Source organism: Quercus lobata, chromosome 8, assembly GCF_001633185.2.
Source record: "Quercus lobata isolate SW786 chromosome 8, ValleyOak3.0 Primary Assembly, whole genome shotgun sequence".
NCBI classification, from domain to species: Eukaryota; Viridiplantae; Streptophyta; class Magnoliopsida; order Fagales; family Fagaceae; genus Quercus; species Quercus lobata.
Window position 1 is genome coordinate 40903100 of NC_044911.1, and position 15703 is coordinate 40918802.

Below are 15703 nucleotides of genomic sequence, written 5' to 3' on the forward strand. Positions count from 1 at the left end.
ATTAGTTTCTCTTCTCATCAAAGATGCATCTCTCAGTCATCGATGATGCGAGTCAAATCAAAAGGTGGAGCTAGAACTTGTTAAAATTGCAATCCAAAGGCTTGTTGAAGAGAGGAAAATCAAAGAAACCTCCAGTACTGATTGCCTCGTCCAAGACGATGTTGTTGATGACCAGCTTCTCCTCTCCAAATTGCTCTCTCAAGTTTTATTTGATTACCTCTTAAACTCTATAAGATGGGTTGCACAGCCACGAAGAGAGGAAAATGGCAATACCTGAGATGGGTTGGCCGAAGAGGAGAGGGAAGGTGGAGGGTAGTGGCTGGCCGGAGAGGAGAAAGGAGGGTAGCTTCTCCTCTCTCTCCTACCTGTTTCAGATTGTGGACTCGGGAGATTTGATTTAGTTGATTCGGGTTACTAGTTTGATTCGTGAGGGTTCTTATGTGTAAATTCAATTTTGTAATTTTTAACCAAAAAAAAATGCGACATCATTAAATAAAAACTAAGTCATTATTCCGTTAGCCATGTAAGCAACACCACTAACGAAAGTTAAAAGAATGACTTAAATCACTCATTATGAAAACTTGAGGGACCAATTGTGCTCTATTGAAACTAGAAGAACCAATTAAGCACATAGGGTTAACTTAAGGGACCAATAATGTAGTTTCGCCTTAATTTTTCAAGTTCAACCAATTTTGTTAAGTTATAGTTTCTTATGTGGGACAACCTTACATGGTTTATGATTTTCAATTTGATTCTATCTTTCAACAAGCAAAAGCATGGATTCCAACTTTTTATAAGGTTTGAATGTTGATAGCCTATGACCACCGCCCATGTTAGGCGAGTTGGTACTTCCCCAAGCTTTAAAGGCTTGAGGGATTCATAGACCCAAGTTCGAATGGTCCTAGGGTGGGGAGGGGTGGGGTTATACTATCGATTGTCAAAAAAAAAAAGGAAAAAAAAAATGTTGATAGCCTATGTAGAATTTTAAGTGATTTTGACTTCATCAATTTAGGGCAATAGAGCTTATGGGAGAAAGAGAGATTCCAAAAGTTGATAAATAAATTTCCAAAAAAATATAACCCACTAAAAGGCCTCATCATTCTAAATTTAAAGTTGGGTGTAAAAGGCTATATCAATCGTTTAGGTAAATGTGAATTATCAACCTTGATTGATCTTTTGATTTTTTTTAGGTAGCTCTTATCTTATCAAAGTTATGTTAGGTGTACACATGTGAGTAAAGTCTCACATTAAATAAAAATGAGAAGAATGAGTAGTTAATATAACATAATTGAGTACATACCCATTGGGCTTAGGCCTTTTTGGGTTAAAGTGAATCTTTATATGTTATATTAATTACTCAAAAAAAAAACTCCCCTAGGTGCTTATCTCCCCAAACAAGTTATTACATATGTCTACTGTCTTCTCAAAAAAAAAAAAAAAAAAAAAAAAAAACGTGTCTACCGAATTTTGGTCACATTAAGAATGTTAGTTTTCTAAGGAGGACTTCTATATAGAATGAGGCCTCTATTCTACTAATAATGGGACAAATCTTGAAGTCTGGTTAAAGACTTTAAGCAAGTGATTAGAGACTTCCTTAATTGATTTCAGCTCTCTTTCATTTAATATTCATGTCTCTTACTCCTTTATTTTAGTGTCACATTATATATGTGTTTTAGGCTGTATATCAATTGCATTAGAAGAAACCATTGTTATGGTAGAAGAAATGTCTAATTTGAGAAAACTCAAAAGTTAAAATTTTCAAATGGTCAATTTCTTTGGTAACTAAAACTTCAAAAGATAAAATTACAAATATAAATTTTAATATCTAATGGAATTGGGTAGTTTTTCAACCTTCTTTTAATAAGATTAGGGCCTCCCTCTCTCTATCCCAGTATGGCTCTCTCCCACTCCAAGCCTTGATCTGAGGACTTTTAGTTTTTAACCGTAGAAACTAACGGAATTTGAATGCTCGAAAATGTGTGAAAACACAAGAGCTTTTTAGACCCCCCAATTAAAGTTACGGCTCGATTGATTTTACTCTAACTTAATATTAAGTGCAGAATAGAGTAAATGTAGTGGATAAACAAACAAGCTACTCTAACCCATAAACATTATAACACAGTAGTAAAATGGAAGTTAAAAGAGTATGGAAGAAGAATGCAAACACAAGATAACACACCGATGTGTTATCAAAGAGGAAACCGAAGAACTTGACAAAAAACTTCTTCGCCGCCCTCCAAACGGTAATCGATCCACTAGAAAATTAGTTGGGATACATGAGTTAGCAAGAAACCCTCCAAGCCTAATCTACCTGATGTACCTAAACCCTCCAAGCTCTTACTCTAACAAGACTTCTCGGAACCGTGTCTTGTCTAGTTCTCCAGATCCCGCAACAAGCTCCATATTGCATCTGCCATCCTTAGCTTCTTCCAATGCTTCCCAATAGCACCAAAACCTCACTGAACACTCTGAAAGGGTGTGGTAAGTGTTTGGGCTATCAACCTCTCAATGGTATGGAAATAGAGAGGTAGGAGTTGAGGAAAATCCACAAGCAATTATGTAGAGAAATGTGGGTATAACAATCTCTAACTTTTAAGGTTTGTAGCTAGGGTTTTCTCTTTGAAGCACTCATCAACTTTTGCGGGTAATGTAGGTATATATAATGTGAGTACAGAAAGTGTGTATCAAATAACACAGTCTGACAAAACAGAATGTTTCGCGATCGTGGGAAGGCTTACCCACGAGATACTCACGAAACACAGCTGTCTCCATCTGTCCTGACTCTTCGCATTCCAGTCATGTACAAGGCACATGCATCATTTCGTGGGATGCTTAGTCACGAGCTACCCGCGAAAACTCTTCTGTCTTCAATAACTTGAGTCTTCACACTCTCTCTCTCTATCACACAATATTTACACTTAAATCCCACAATAAATACAGGATACAAAAGATTGAATAAAATTACAATCAAATTTGGTACGGAATTAAAGCTAACAAAACATATAGTTGTAAATTACAACTTTACAGAATTGCTTAAGTGCACTAATATATATATATATATATATATATATATATTAGTTAAAATCAAGAGTGTGTGTACGGTGTGTGTAAGAGTTATTTCCCTTTCATTTGTGATCAATCGCATAAGCCCCAATTTTGTGGGCATTCTGTAATTTCGGATTGACCATTAACATAAAGTCCTATAGGCTGCCTCTACTTCTTTGAGTTTCTGAACCATGGGGTTGGTGCTAATGATGATTGCTAGAATTCTTTAGGGAAACGTAAATGTTTTCTGTAGTCGTTTCCTACCTGCATCTTGCTGGTTCATTTTGTAGGTGATGGGACACAAAAGATTTAACAGTATGTTTAGACAATTTATTTTGCTGGTTGTATCATCTGTGGGAGTAATACATGTATGCAAATCTTCTTTCTTGAAGAATGCTGACTTAAATTGAACATTTCTTGTTCTTGCATCTTTGTTACTTACATTACTAAATTGAACATTTTCGTTTGAGATTTCCATTGTAATGATGTGAACTAAATTGATTGTTTGTTTCATCCTCTCTCCCCATTCCATCAACGTCACACATCTCAACTTGATCACATTCATGTATGCCTCAATTAGTTGAGCACATATTCAAAATTTGCAACTATTTCATTCCTAGCTAAGTGAATTTTGAAAATTAGATGATATATAGCTATGTTGGACCATGACAATTGATCAAGGATGAGTGACCTTAATAGATTCATTACAATTTACAATTACAGTGACAGTTTTCACAAGATAAGGTTTCTTATTTCACCCAAAAAAAAACAGGAGGGGGTTGGGGCAAGAGACCCCAAAAGGGCTCCTGCAGCAACAATAATATTGAAAACGTCATATAAGGTGCAAAGCACAGCTATCTTAGGATAGAAACATGAACCCTCCAAATACCACACAACACATTGTTCATGATTAAATTGCACGATAGAGAACCACACTATTCTAAGCTGTCAATAATTTTGTGACAAGAATAGCCATACCTAACTACAAACTCATAAATTATCCAACCAAATCTTGAAGATTCTGACAGAAACTGTCAATATAAGATGACTCTAAATATTCACTGCTCAAGAGGTCTCTGAGTTTGGCATGATTGGCTTTGACCTCCCTCCCAACCTCGCTGTCATCCTCCATCACAGTCCTCACTGCCTTACATACGCTTTCCTTAGTGAACAAACCATCTTCTTCTCCCTTCTCAATTTCCACTCCCACCTTCAAACTGTTACTCATTATCCTTGCACTGAAAAACTGGTCACCTGCATGTGGTAACAATACCAGCTGACACTGATTCATCAATCCTTCAAATAAAGAACTTAACCCACAGTGTGTGATAAAGCACCCAATTGATGGGTGCTCTAAAATCCGCAGTTGTTGAACCCATCCACCATGTACTACCCCTCTTCCTTGAACCCTCTCTTCAAACCCTTCCGGCAATGCTTCTTCAATAGAGCCAGCCCCTAATGGTGGTTTAAGTGCTGCTAGAAATGGCCAAACCGAAAGCTCAAAACCCAATACCAATTCCTGGAATTGATCTCTTTAAAGTGCACTCACTTCCTAATGCACAGTATATTACTGATCTGGCCTTGAATTTTCCTAGCCACTTGATCCATTTTTCTTCTAATGTAGAAGTTGGTGGATTCAGTATGATTGGCCCTGAAAGGAATACAGGCTTCCCAAAATGGCTTCCAAGATTGTCTATATAAGATCCCTCAATTTCTCTACAAGTCCTGAATCCTGTAGCATCACATTGACTTAAGCTTGCACACAGGCGATCGTAGAAAATGACATCGCTACCAAACTTCATAGCCTTTAGTGCAGCAAATTCTCGAGCTTCATGGTTATGGAGCTTGATGGATAATGATACTGGGAAACCAGATCGGGGTTGCATAGGGTCAACCTCAGTAAATTTGTTACCACTATGTTGCCCTTCTGCTGCAGGGGACATAGTGAAATAATATACTGTAAGTGGAGTGACAGTGGAGTAGAGAACTGACTTGATACCTAGGCTGCGGGCCAATTTTGGTAGCCAATAAGCAAAATCAAAGACGACAATGTCTGGTTTAAGATCAAGAAGAAGAAGTTCAATATCACTCTCAGTGCGATCCATGGCAGTCATAATGAGTGGTTGCAAATGGATAGGCACGTCGGAAGTGGTCTCAGCGCCAGGAGGGAGGCCATCTATATGGGGAACAATTATGGGGACAAAGGTGATGAGATCTGGGTAGAGGTTGAAAGTCTCTAACTTTGATTTTGTTTTGGTGGGAATTAAGAAGGAGATCCTATGGCCATTTTGGGCTATTTTGTTTGACAGGTGGAGATACGCGTTAAGGTGGCCAAGAGCAAACCAAGGATACACTATCAAGTGCAATGATGTAGCAACCATGTTTTCCTAAGAGACAAATGATCCAGGCTGATTCTGAAGCTGAAGCAACTAGCAACAAAAAGATTGTAGAGAACAATTAGTGCATGATACGTGATGTTTGCTTTTTTGAGTAGAACAAACTACGCTAAAAATTGGATAAGGGAACACATTATTCTTAAAAAAGATTGGAATTGATTTTTAATCCTAATTTCTTTAAAATTGATGGCCTTTAAAAGCATCACCCAAAGTTGTTAGGACCAGAATTTTAAGAGAATACAATTAGTTAATAAGTATCTGAGACATTGCTCATGCTAGAGAAACTCCGAACTTTCATTATATAGGGTAAAAAATAAACCAAAACCACAAAACCATTAAGCTGAAATTTGAAACCTAAAAACATATTGATATTAACTAAAATTGAGAAGCAATAGAGAAACTATTAAACATATAGTAAAATATCACAAAAAGAAGAGTCTTGTGATACACCAAAATGTCTGCTTTGTTTTCACATAAATACACCAAAAAATGTGGAACACTACCAAAATCTCAAAAACGTTTAGAAGAGATCGTAAATTATGAACAAAAACCACAGATATACGAAGTATAAAATGTCCATATTTAAGGAAAAGTTTTGCTATAAATTTTTTTTTTTTTAGAATCCTTTCGCCATAAATTTAATTGTAGGCAATAGCTACAACCTTACTAAAAAAGTTTAAATTACATATTTTGATAATTTAATCATTGGATTGCATGTTTTTTTATGTTCTTTACACACATATCAAATAATTGAATATTATTTACCATCCGAGTTATATAACTTAATTTTTTATGCATAATTTTAAAATACAAAAATTGAAAATTTAAATAATTGATTAATAATATAGTTATTGATATTTGATTTTTAAAAAATTTTGTAAGTATGGAGTATTTAAGAAGAAAATATAATTTAAAAATAAATTTGTTAAAATTCACGTCCAATAAAATGACATTAAAGGAAGTTGCAGTAATTAGCTACAAAGTATATATATATATATATATATATATTAAAAATGTAGCCAAACTTGGTTCCTAACTTATATTGCTTCAAAATAGAAATCCCCCAAAATCTCTTGGCAAAATGTTTAAATATATTCAAATACAAAACCCTTTGCAGCTCAATGCAAAGTTAACATGTAAAAAGTAAGAAAAACAGAACGCACAGCATAACTGCAGAAAACCTGAAATATGCTCTTGAAGTGTCTATCAGTTACTAAGGAAACATAAGATGAGAACAACCAAAAAAAGACAATGAACAAGTATGAATATGATGTGAAAACAATTATCAGTTGGACTATTGATGAGGTAAAATCGTTACCTTGAGGCTTGACTCTTGAGAGAGTAATTTTGAGGACTCAACACAGAGAGGGACTATTGGTTGCGTCCGTTGTGCCGAGAGAGAACGTACTTGGGAACCTATTTGAAGATGAAGCGTGGCAGCAATAAGATTCGTTGCTCTCTCTCTCTCTCTCTCTCTCTCTCGTAAAGTCCTTTTATTTTAAGCGTTCGTTAAGTCAAGTTCAAAGAGACTAAAAAGATACAAAAGAGATCTTTCAAGATTTAAGTCATAGTTCAAGTTCATCGAGTGATAAAAGAATCAAGGTAAAAGCCTAAAAGGTTCTTTAGTAACATTTAAGGGGCCACTTATATTCAAGGGACTTCAAATTCCACAAGTCTTGTAAACCTAGAAGGAATTAATTAAGTTTGTGACCTTTGAAGCTTATTGGGCTTTGTGGAGTATCCTTACAATATAGGACTAAATGTATTTCTCATGCTTGACTTGATTAAAAAACATTTTATGTGGCGTTTGGTATAAGGAAATCTACATTACTTCTACCATCCATATTCTTGGAAATGTGATTCCTTTCAATTTGGAAGCTTAAAAATATAACTATTCATATATTTGGTTTCATTGGGAATCTAATAAGATTCCTAGAAATGTGAGATAATAATATTTAGTTTATTCCTATAAATTTTAAATGAGTTATTTATTTTTCCCATTCTATCCCTATTTTTGAATGTGAACTACCAAGTCCTTTAAAAAAAATCTTCCTCTAAATAAATAATGAAAAATAAAATATAAGAATTGTATAATGCAAAACAAAATATAAAAATCTACACATTTTGTATCATTGTATAACAAACATCAATAGTACCAGATAGGATACAAATTATTGACATTGTACTATAACATATGAATCTAGAAACAAAGCCATTTATCTTTTAAAAAGAAGAAAAAAATAAAAATAAATAAAAAAACAGATAAAGCCACCAATCCAGATCTATATTTCTAGTAACTAAACAAATCCAAAATCTGAGATGCAAATTGATACATTAACAAATTTTCTTGAAAATAAATCCATTAATAATTTGTTGAGCAATACACACACAACAATAAAAGTGAATACCCAGCAATAATGGAGAGTCCCCTTCAAACTTGTTTTTTCTCACACGTGAAACCTAAATAGAACTTTTTAAAAAAATATATCAACAAAGTTGTCTGTCCTGTTTATGTTGTTTTGGTGGGAAAAGATATTGATGATTTGTTTTATATTTTATCTTAATTGCTTAATTGATAAGGAAAAGAGGTTAAAATTGTCAATTTATAAAAAATACAATTTCTTTTAAACTTGGAAATCTGGATACCCAACTGTTTTAAAAGGAATCCACATTCCTACTGAAAGGGGGTTAAAGGGGGAATCCAAATTTTCCTAGCATCTGATTTTCTAGTGTGATTTGCAACCAAATATGAGAATTTTTAAATATTCCTAAGAATCCTAAAACATTACCCCGTACCAAATGTCACATTAAAGTATTTTGCACCTATTACTATTCATTCCAAGTTCATTATTCATTTCTTTTGTATTTCGCTGCCACATTAAATTTATATATATTTTGTTCTATCTTTTTTGGAGTTTATTTAACTTACTCACAGATGGTTCATATAACGGCCCAAATAGGTCACAGCGAGCCAAATTTAGTTCACCCAACACTAAAATATACTCTAGGCCCTCTTCAATGACCCAAGATTCATATCAAGCTTGGGCCAGTGAACTGTCCTAAAAAAAAGGGCCCCACAAGTATCATAAGTATGACGTCCATTATTACTTCTTTACCAATAATAGAAGCACGAAAGAGGGATGTTATCAACAATCTGTTGCACCTCACTTCCCAAATATTACACATGTTAAGTTGTAATTTTTCTTCTTGTATGTTGGCTTTATTTGGTGCCTATTCCTTTGTAATTTCATGCATAGTTTTATTGTATTTGTGGGCTTTATTGTAATTGGGTTGGGTTTGAAAGTCCATTGAAGAGTAACTGGAAATGCATTATCACTAGACAATTCGCATAACAAGTGAGCCGCAAAATGAACATGTAGATTGCACGTGAGAGTTCAAAAATCATTTTAGAATTGCAGTTCGTGAGACAAGCTCACTAAACACCCTATCTCACGAGATTCCTGCAAGTTGCTCGGTACTAGAGTGAATTTTATTATTCTAGATCGATTGTTGTACCTTTCCCATACCCACTATACATACATCATATTCTCACGAGCCTTAAGCACCCAATTGAGAGTAAAGAGAATTGAGTCTATCCTTGCGAGAGCTAAACACTATTGATTCTCTGCTCCCTTCCCTCTCATCATTGTCAATGAAGAAGGTAAAAATCTAGGTTGATGGATCTCCATGAAGTGGGCCTAACGAATCCACGTCCGAGGGCTGATAGAGAGTGAGCCCAATTGTGCAAAGGTCTGTTATGGATAGGTCTAGCATAAACAGATGCAACAAGAACGGATCAAGCACCCACGTAGCAGCTAGAAGCCCTAGATGGAAATACTTGCGATACACACTTAACCACCACAGGATCCCAAGGCAAATAGGAATTCTAGCACAAAGAAGATTCTGGAAGATATGCGCATTAATGAATATCTTCTCTATAAGGAAATGTCTTGTCCATCACGTTTAGGACTATCCAAAAAGATTCCTATAAGGAAAAGACTTCTACACCAAGGAGGAGAGGTCAACCTTCTACTACTATAAAAGACCCAATACCCTCACAAATCAAGGTACGCATAATTTACCCCTCTTTAGCAATCTAGAGTTGTGAGAATAGTTCTAACTTGACTTTCGGAGGGTATTTGGCCAGCACCACATCGGTGCTCTCTATTAGGTTTTCTCTCTTTACTGTGCAGGTATCGTTATGAGCATGCAAAGATCGTATAGCTTACTGGTGATATTTACGACATCATCACTCAAAATTCATCATTGCAAGTTTTTATAATTTAAAATTATACATAAACTATAAACTTATAGATTATATAGTAAATAATATCTGATTGACACAAAATTTGACATGTATATTAAAAGCGTAAGGAACATGTAATTCAACGATTAAATTTTCAAAATATGTTGTAATATTTATTTTATTGAGTAAGTTTGTAACCTTAAACTACAACCTTACTTAATATCTTTTTATTATAGGTGAATTTTGACAAATCTACTATTGAATTACATCTTCTTCTTATATCCTCTATACTTGCAAAATTTCAAGAAAATTAAAAATCATTAGTTATGTCATCAATAAATTTTTTAAATGGCAAGTGTAGGGGTAAAGTCCCCAGATCAAACAATGGGCCTTGGGCCCCATATAGAGTTCAACCACGTCTGAGGAGAAAGTGTGGGCGCCAAAAGGGCTCCTAACCCAATTCTTATGGGTCCAAACTTATTTAAAAGACGGTCCGAAAAGGAATGTCTCCTTAGACATGCCAAATATGACTCAAACATGCATCCAACCAGTAATAAAGAACCACTCCAACGAGTATTAGTAGCAAGGATGAGTCCCACAAGCCCGAGAGAGGGAAGAGAGTATAGGATGTCAGGGGAGAGACTACAGCTGCCACATTAAATGCAGGACAGCTACTTTTCTGACTGCATTAATGTGGAGAGGACAGGCGAACAGTGTTACCTTGGCCACTACAACTAACAGAAAGATAGGGGAGATGTCCGATGGGACGAGCACTTAAGTGAAGGTCCAGATGATCAACAAGTGTAAAGTTCTGATGACTTCAAGGGGGCTATATAAGAGAAGGGAATCCCCATGAAGAAGAGGACCGGAAAAAAAAAAGAGAAACGAAGAGTAGAAAAAAGAGAGAAAGACCAAAGCCTTTGATCAAGAACAAAGGTGCACCAACACGTCTCCTCGGACTGAATATCCAGCGGACATGAAGGAGATATTCTTATGTTCAATTGTTGTAAGGCCCAAAGTTAACTAACACTCACTTCTTTAGAGCCTAGTTTTGTAACCCGCTCTCTACAAATTCATTGTCTAGGGCTCCTTGGGCTAGAACCACCTACCGTTGGGCTTAGGCCCCAAAACGAGCCCCTACAGCAAGTTTTTGTAATTTAAAATTATACATAAAATATAAACTTATAGATTATATAATAAATAATATCTGATTGACACAATATTTGACGTGTGTATTAAGAGCGTAAAGAACATGTAATTCAATAGTTAGATTTTCAAAATATGTAGTAATATTTATTTTATTAAGTAAGTTTATAATCTTAGGCTATAACCTTACTTAATATATTTTCGTTAGAGATGAATTTTGACAAATTCACCATTGGATTACATCTTTTTCTTATATCCTCTATTCTTGCAAAATTTTAAGAAAATTAAAAATCACTAACTATATCATCAATAAATTTTTTTAAATTGCAAGTTTTTGTAATTTAAAATTATATATAAAATATAAACTTATAGATTATATAATAAATAATATCCGATTAACACAAAATTTGACATGTGTATTAAGAGCATAAAGAATATGCAATTCAATGGTTAGATTTTCAAAAATATAGTAATATTATTTTATTGAGTGAGTTTGTAGCCTTAAGTTACAACCAATTTTGTAACTAAGTTACAACTAATTTTGTAACTAAATTTTGTCCTTATGTTTATTCATGCAATTGGTAATAGCATTCTTAGTTAATTATGTAAACTCCACATTAATTGTTAATTAGACTTAACTAACTTAGTTGTAATTAAAATTTGGCATCTAAAAATATTGCCTAGTTAATTAGGTCATATTATCTCAACGCATAGTAGCAGCAGTAAATGCTTGCCTTCCATATCTTTAAAATCATCTCCCCTGTAGTCCGTAACACCTTCCGAGTTCCAACCAAGCCCTGATGCCAATTTCCTATTGTCCTCACACTTTCCTGGTGCCTGCTCCATCTAAAATTTTCTGGCTTAACTGCTGTTAAATCTAGTTTTTAGGAATACAATTAGCTTAGAGGGGAAGTGAGAGCCATTCCTTTTCCTTCTTAAGTTTACAATTCAACAAACATATCTAATCTTTATATGTATACAGATCAATCGAAATCTTCAAGATATTCTCAGACATGTCTTTCTTCCAACCTTAAACTTGGGGCCTTTTCAAAAGCAAACCAGGAACAGTAGTTTGCAAGGCCTGCCATAACTATTTGATTTCCAAGATTAGAGAATTTTGAAAATGAGATGGCAGCTATGTTGGAACATGACAAAATGACCTTGAAGGATTTATTGTTATTTACAATCATTGTGACAGTTTACAGAAGTTTACACAAGACGAGGCCAAGAGTCTTTATCTCCCCACACCAAAAAAAAAAAAAAAAAAAAAAAAAAAAAAAAAAAAAAAAAAAAAAAAAAAAAAAAAAAACAAAAAAACAAAACAAAAAAACAAAAAAGGACCAAGTGAACTCAAAAGGCTTATTGCAAGAACAGCAATATTGAAACCACTAGAGCTGACAAAGTTTTACAACAAGAATAGCCATACTTGACTAGAAACTCAAATTATCCAACCAAAACTTTTAAGATTCTGACAGAAACCATCAATATAAGATGACTCTAAATCTTCACTGCTCAAGAGCTCTCTGAGTTTGGCATGATTGGCTCTGACCTCCCTCCCAACCTCGCTGTCAGCCTCCATCACTTTATTCACTGCCTTGCAGACACTTTCCTTTGTGAACAAACCATCTTCACCTTTCTCAACTTCCACCCCAACCTTCAAATTGTTACTCATCATCCTTGCATTCAAAATCTGGTCACCTACGTGCGGTAAGAGTACCAGTTGACACTGATTCATTAACGCTTCAAAAAAAGAACCTGACCCGTAGTGTGTGATGAAACACCCAACTGATGGGTGCTTTCAAATTAGCAGTTGTTGAACCCATCCGCCTTGTACTATCCCTCTTCCTTGAACCCTCTCTACAAACCCTTCTGGCAAGGCTTCTTCAATAGACTCAGCCCCAAAAGGCGGCTTAAGTGCTGCCAGAAATGGCCAACCTGAAAGCTCAAGACCCAACACTAATTCCTGGAATTGATCTTTGTTTAATGTGCACTCACTTCCGAATGCACAGTATATAACTGATCTGATCTTGAATCTTCCTAGCCACTTAACCCATTTTTCTTCTAAAGCAGAAGTTGGTGGCTTTGGTATGACTGGTCCTGAAAGAAATACAGACTTCCCAAAATGGCTTTCAAGATTGTCAATATAAGGTCCCTCAATTTCTCTACACGTCGTGAGTTCTAGTGCATCACATTGACTTAAGCTAGTGAACAAGCGATTATGGAATAAAACACCACTACCAAATTTCATGGTCTTTATTGCATCAAAGGCTCGTGCTTCATGGACATGGAGCTTGATGGATGATGATACTGAGAAACTAGATGGGGGCCGCATAAGGTCAACCTCAAGTAAGTTGTTGCCAGTATGTTGCTCTGCTCCAGCAGGGGGCATAGTGTAATAATCTACTGTAAGTGGACTGACTGTGGCATAGAGAATTGATCTAATACCTAGGCTACAGGCCAATTTTGGTAACCAATGGGTAAAATCAAAGAAGACAATGTCTGGTTTAAGGTCATGGAGAAGAAGTTCAATATCACTTTCAGTGCGATCCATAGCAGTCATAATGAGAGGGTGCAAATGGTCAGGCACATCTGAAGTGGTCTTAGCACCAAGAGGGAGGCCATCCACATGGGGAACAGTGATGGGGACAAAGGTGATGAGATCTGGGTAGAGGTTGAAAGTCCCTAACTTTGATTGTGTTTTGGTGGGAATCAAGAAGGAGATTCTATAGCCTTTCTGGGCTAGTTTGTTTGATAGGTGGAGATAAGGGGTAAGGTGGCCAAGAGCCAAAAAAGGGTACATTACCAAGTGCAATGATGTTGCATCCATATCTTTCTATGAGTCAATTGATGTATGCTGGACCTGAAGCTAAAGCAACTGGCAACAAAGAGACTGTAGAGAATATAATCAGCACATGCTAGGAGATGATTGCCTTTTTTACTAGGAGCCTAAAAATTTTTGTGGTTGGGGGGGGGGGGGGGGGGTGGGGGGGCAAAGACATGCATTTCGTGTCAATTTATTTGACTTTTTGCTTATTATTTGTTGAATGTGAGCTAAGTATATTTGTACTTGAAAAAAGTGAGACTTAAAAAATTGAACATGAGCAAAATTAACAACAACAACAATGCTTTTATTTCAAAATTTTGGGATTGATTATGGATCCTCAATAGATTAGTCAAGGTTGGCTCACATATATTATTTTCCTCTGGTCTATTATTTTATCTAAAGTCATGCTTTTGGTTACTTCCTTAATTAACATGTACTTTTTATTACTTCTACTAATGTGATCTTTAGTCTTCCTCTACATTTTTTTGGTTCTCTCAACAGCATTAGCAAAATAAGCTAAAAGCTAAATGAAAAGGCATGTGGCAAACAGTTGGCAGGGAACATTGTACTCTGCCAGAGATTGTGTCTTCTTGAAGAAATGAAAAATCGAAGTAAGAGGATTTTGGTTTTGTGAAGTGAAAGAAAAGATATTACCTCTTTGGCTACGGTGAAGTTTGTTTTGACATTGTTGGGCTGGCTAGATATTCCAGTCAAGATCGCAACCAACCAGCCCTTATAAGTAGAGAAAGATGCCCCAATTGTCTGCAGCAAACAGAGAAGGAAGTGCTGCTTTTTCCTTTGATTTACTATTCCAACAAGAACAATTAACTTACGTCTCTAAACCACTTTATAATCATACAACTAAACTTAGTTAACTAAACCAGACACGAGTTGAACTAGAGTCTAGAGTTATAACTTCGTTTATATACTTAAAAAGTAACAGTTTTTGAACGGTGTCACACCATAGTAACTGATACAAGTTTTGGTAGTTTGGAAAAGAAAAAAGAGCTAAGTGTTTTGGTCGCTTCTTCCAACAATTTTTTTTTTTTTTTTGTTAAATAAAACTCATGAAAATTGGATAAAAATCTTACGAATGGATCAAACCATCGAGTTCATCAAACTTACATTGTGACTTTTATATAATCTTTTCTTATGATCTAAATGTAGCAAGTGGGTTAAAAACTTAAAATATTAGGAGATAAAATACCAAGAAAGGACACTAATCAGTCATCAGGTCATCAGTATTACCAATAGAAACTAAAATTTCAACATGATGCACCCATTCACCAAGAAAAAGCATTGCTTGAAAAAAAAATTAATATACAAAATTATTTTATTTCCATTCTTTTTCTATTAGTCTTTTAACGTTTCCACGATATTCATTTCAACTTCCATAACACTCTTGACTCCCTCTCTCCACTGTTTTCAACTTCTCATGTAAGCTCTTTAATGCCTTAGACTCTCCCTCTCCTCCTTTCTTGTTTCTTCCTCTTTCATTGAACCTAACCAATTCATACTGTTCAGTTGTCACCACCCTTATAAAATTAAAAAGATAAAATCAAAAATATGATATATATATATATATATATCATATTTTTGAATTTGAGCCATGAATCTGAGCACTCAATCCATCTTTTCTTCCATAATTTGAAAATTTTGCTACAGCTTGAATTTGAGCCATGAATTTCCATTTCAATAAAGCTGTTTTTGGAAGAATCAGCATGGGATTCCAATCCTCTAATGCATGCTTTTAAAATTCCTCTAGAAGATTACACATTTTCTTTCTCCTTTTCCATGTCTTAACATCTATAGTCTACATAAGAAGAAAAACAAGAATAAGGCAAGTGAAAATTCTACACAAAATTACAAACCGTCAAACACCCACAGACAGATGTAACATATAGAGGGTTGTGAAACAAGCTACATTAGAAAGAGTTACCTTGGACAGGAGCATAGCACCTTGTCTTTTATGTTTTTAACTTAGAATAGCCATCAATCTTCTTCTCTGTTTTCTTTTTTTTTTTTTTTTTTTTTTTTTTTTTTTTT

General features: G+C 35.0%; 2 pseudogenes across 1 annotated transcript; both read right to left on the reverse strand.

The window, feature by feature from the left end:
* Nucleotides 1–3822: 3822 nt before the first annotated feature.
* On the reverse strand, nt 3823–6906 carry LOC115958467 (annotated as a pseudogene).
* A 5365-nt stretch (nt 6907–12271) lies between these two features.
* Nucleotides 12272–13660, reverse strand: LOC115956873 (annotated as a pseudogene). The gene has a single exon (XR_004084314.1). The product of XR_004084314.1 is annotated as a UDP-glycosyltransferase 79B30-like (transcript).
* Nucleotides 13661–15703: the final 2043 nt, after the last annotated feature.